Source organism: Leiobunum rupestre, chromosome 10 (genome assembly GCF_980474605.1).
Source record: "Leiobunum rupestre chromosome 10, qqLeiRupe1.1.hap1, whole genome shotgun sequence".
NCBI lineage: Eukaryota > Metazoa > Arthropoda > Arachnida > Opiliones > Sclerosomatidae > Leiobunum > Leiobunum rupestre.
In genome coordinates, this window is record NC_143393.1 from 3,236,250 (window position 1) to 3,240,965 (window position 4,716).

Consider the following 4,716-nt stretch of genomic DNA (forward strand, 5'->3'; position numbering starts at 1 on the left):
CTTTCGAGTGTCTACAACGAACTATACATATGAGGTCCTACACTTAGATTTTCATAAAGTGTGTAATATTGGTCTTTAATCGACGTTGTGTGTACCTTTCGGGTGTCTACAACGAACTATACATATGAGGTCCTACACTTTGATTTTCTAATCGTGTGTCAAACGACGTTGTGAGAACCTTTCGAGTGTCTAGAACGAACTATACATATGAGGTCCTAAACATTGATTTTCTATACGAGTGTTAAAAACCTTGTGAGTACCTTTCGAGTGTCTAGAACGAACTATACATATGAGGTCCTAAACATTGATTTTCTAATCGAGTGTTAAAAACCTTGTGAGTACCTTTCGAATGTCTAGAACGAACTATACATATGAGGTCCTACACTTAGATTTTCATATAGTGTGTAATATTGGTCTTTAATCGACGTTGTGAGTACCTTTCGAGTATCTACAACGAACTATTCATATGAGGTCCTAAACTTTGATTTTCTAATCGTGTGTCAAACGACGTTGTGAGAACCTTTCAAGTGTCTAGAACGAGATATATGAGGTTCCTTAACTTTGATTTTCTAATAAATTGTAAAACGACGTTGTGAGTACCTTTCGAGTGTCTAGAACGAACTATACATATGAGGTCCTACACTTAGATTTTCATATAGTGTGTAATATTGGTCTTTAATCGACGTTGTGAGTACCTTTCGAGTGTCTACAACGAACTATACATATGAGGTCCTACACTTAGATTTTCATATAGTGTGTAATATTGGTCTTTAATCGACGTTGTGTGTACCTTTCGAGTGTCAACAACGAACTATACATATGAGGTCCTTCACTTTGATTTTCTAATCGTGTGTCAAACGACGTTGTGAGTACCTTTCGAGTGTCTACAACGAACTATACATATGAGGTCCTAAACATTGATTTTCTAATCGAGTGTTAAAAACCTTGTGAGTACCTTTCGAGTGTCTACAACGAACTATACATATGAGGTCCTACACTTTGATTTTCTAATCGTGTGTCAAACGAGGTTGTGAGAACCTTTCGAGTGTCTAGAACGAGATATATATATATAAGGTTCCTTAACTTTGATTTTCTAATAAATTGTAAAACGACGTTGTGAGTACCTTTCGAGTGTCTACAACGAACTATACATATGAGGTCCTAAACATTGATTTTCTAATCGAGTGTTAAAAACCTTGTGAGTACCTTTCGAGTGTCTAGAACGAACTATACATATGAGGTCCTACACTTAGATTTTCATATAGTGTGTAATATTGATCTTTAATCGACGTTGTGTGTACCTTTCGAGTGTCTACAACGAACTATACATATGAGGTCCTACACTTTGATTTTCTAATCGTGTGTCAAACGACGTTGTGAGAACCTTTCGAATGTCTAGAACGAGATATATGAGGTTCCTTAACTTTGATTTTCTAATAAATTGTAAAACGACGTTGTGAGTACCTTTCGAGTGTCTACAACGAACTATACATATGAGGTCCTAAACATTGATTTTCTAATCGAGTGTTAAAAACCTTGTGAGTACCTTTCGAGTGTCTAGAACGAACTATACATATGAGGTCCTACACTTAGATTTTCATATAGTGTGTAATATTGGTCTTTAATCGACGTTGTGTGTACCTTTCGAGTGTCTACAACGAACTATACATATGAGGTCCTACACTTTGATTTTCTAATCGTGTGTCAAACGACGTTGTGAGCACCTTTCGAGTGTCTAGAACGAGATATATATATATATGAGGTTCCTTAACTTTGATTTTCTAATAAATTGTAAAACGACGTTGTGAGTACCTTTCGAGTGTCTACAACGAACTATACATATGAGGTCCTAATCATTGATTTTCTAATCGAGTGTTAAAAACCTTGTGAGTACCTTTCGAGTGTCTAGAACGAACTATACATATGAGGTCCTACACTTAGATTTTCATATAGTGTGTAATATCGGTCTTTAATCGACGTTGTGAGTACCTTTCGAGTGTCTACAACGAACTATACATATGAGGTCCTACACTTAGATTTTCATATAGTGTGTAATATTGGTCTTTAATCGACGTTGTGTGTACCATTCGAGTGTCTACAACGAACTATACATATGAGGTCCTACACTTTGATTTTCTAATCGTGTGTCAAACGACGTTGTGAGAACCTTTCGAGTGTCTAGAACGAGATATATATATATATGAGGTTCCTTAACTTTGATTTTCTAATAAATTGTAAAACGACGTTGTGAGTACCTTTCGAGTGTCTACAACGAACTATACATATGAGGTCCTAAACGTTGATTTTCTAATCGAGTGTTAAAAACCTTGTGAGTACCTTTCGAGTGTCTAGAACGAACTATAGATATGAGGTCCTACACTTTGATTTTCATATAGTGTGTAATATTGGTCTTTAATCGACGTTGTGAGTACCTTTCGAGTGTCTACAACGAACTATACATATGAGGTCCTACACTTAGATTTTCATATAGTGTGTAATATTGGTCTTTAATCGACGTTGTGTGTACCATTCGAGTGTCTACAACGAACTATACATATGAGGTCCTACACTTTGATTTTCTAATCGTGTGTCAAACGACGTTGTGAGAACCTTTCGAGTGTCTAGAACGAGATATATATATATATGAGGTTCCTTAACTTTCATTTTCTAATAAATTGTAAAACGACTTTGTGAGTACCTTTCGAGTGTCTACAACGAACTATACATATGAGGTGCTAAACATTGATTTTCTAATCGAGTGTTAAAAACCTTGTGAGTACCTTTCGAGTGTCTAGAACGAACTATACATATGAGGTCCTACACTTAGATTTTCATATAGTGTGTAATATTGGTCTTTAATCGACGTTGTGAGTACCTTTCGAGTGTCTACAACGAACTATACATATGAGGTCCTACACTTAGATTTTCATATAGTGTGTAATATTGGTCTTTAATCGACGTTGTGTGTACCTTTCGGGTGTCTACAACGAACTATACATATGAGGTCCTACACTTTGATTTTCTAATCGTGTGTCAAACGACGTTGTGAGAACCTTTCGAGTGTCTAGAACGAACTATACATATGAGGTCCTAAACATTGATTTTCTATACGAGTGTTAAAAACCTTGTGAGTACCTTTCGAGTGTCTAGAACGAACTATACATATGAGGTCCTAAACATTGATTTTCTAATCGAGTGTTAAAAACCTTGTGAGTACCTTTCGAATGTCTAGAACGAACTATACATATGAGGTCCTACACTTAGATTTTCATATAGTGTGTAATATTGGTCTTTAATCGACGTTGTGAGTACCTTTCGAGTATCTACAACGAACTATTCATATGAGGTCCTAAACTTTGATTTTCTAATCGTGTGTCAAACGACGTTGTGAGAACCTTTCGAGTGTCTAGAACGAGATATATGAGGTTCCTTAACTTTGATTTTCTAATAAATTGTAAAACGACGTTGTGAGTACCTTTCGAGTGTCTAGAACGAACTATACATATGAGGTCCTACACTTAGATTTTCATATAGTGTGTAATATTGGTCTTTAATCGACGTTGTGAGTACCTTTCGAGTGTCTACAACGAACTATACATATGAGGTCCTACACTTAGATTTTCATATAGTGTGTAATATTGGTCTTTAATCGACGTTGTGTGTACCTTTCGAGTGTCAACAACGAACTATACATATGAGGTCCTTCACTTTGATTTTCTAATCGTGTGTCAAACGACGTTGTGAGTACCTTTCGAGTGTCTACAACGAACTATACATATGAGGTCCTAAACATTGATTTTCTAATCGAGTGTTAAAAACCTTGTGAGTACCTTTCGAGTGTCTACAACGAACTATACATATGAGGTCCTACACTTTGATTTTCTAATCGTGTGTCAAACGAGGTTGTGAGAACCTTTCGAGTGTCTAGAACGAGATATATATATATAAGGTTCCTTAACTTTGATTTTCTAATAAATTGTAAAACGACGTTGTGAGTACCTTTCGAGTGTCTACAACGAACTATACATATGAGGTCCTAAACATTGATTTTCTAATCGAGTGTTAAAAACCTTGTGAGTACCTTTCGAGTGTCTAGAACGAACTATACATATGAGGTCCTACACTTAGATTTTCATATAGTGTGTAATATTGATCTTTAATCGACGTTGTGTGTACCTTTCGAGTGTCTACAACGAACTATACATATGAGGTCCTACACTTTGATTTTCTAATCGTGTGTCAAACGACGTTGTGAGAACCTTTCGAATGTCTAGAACGAGATATATGAGGTTCCTTAACTTTGATTTTCTAATAAATTGTAAAACGACGTTGTGAGTACCTTTCGAGTGTCTACAACGAACTATACATATGAGGTCCTAAACATTGATTTTCTAATCGAGTGTTAAAAACCTTGTGAGTACCTTTCGAGTGTCTAGAACGAACTTTACATATGATGTCCTACACTTAGATTTTCATATAGTGTGTAATATTGGTCTTTAATCGACGTTGTGAGTACCTTTCGAGTGTCTACAACGAACTATACATAGGAGGTCCTACACTTAGATTTTCATATAGTGTGTAATATTGGTCTTTAATCGACGTTGTGTGTACCTTTCGAGTGTCTACAACGAACTATACATATGAGGTCCTACACTTTGATTTTCTAATCGTGTGTCAAACGACGTTGTGAGAACCTTTCGAGTGTCTAGAACGAAC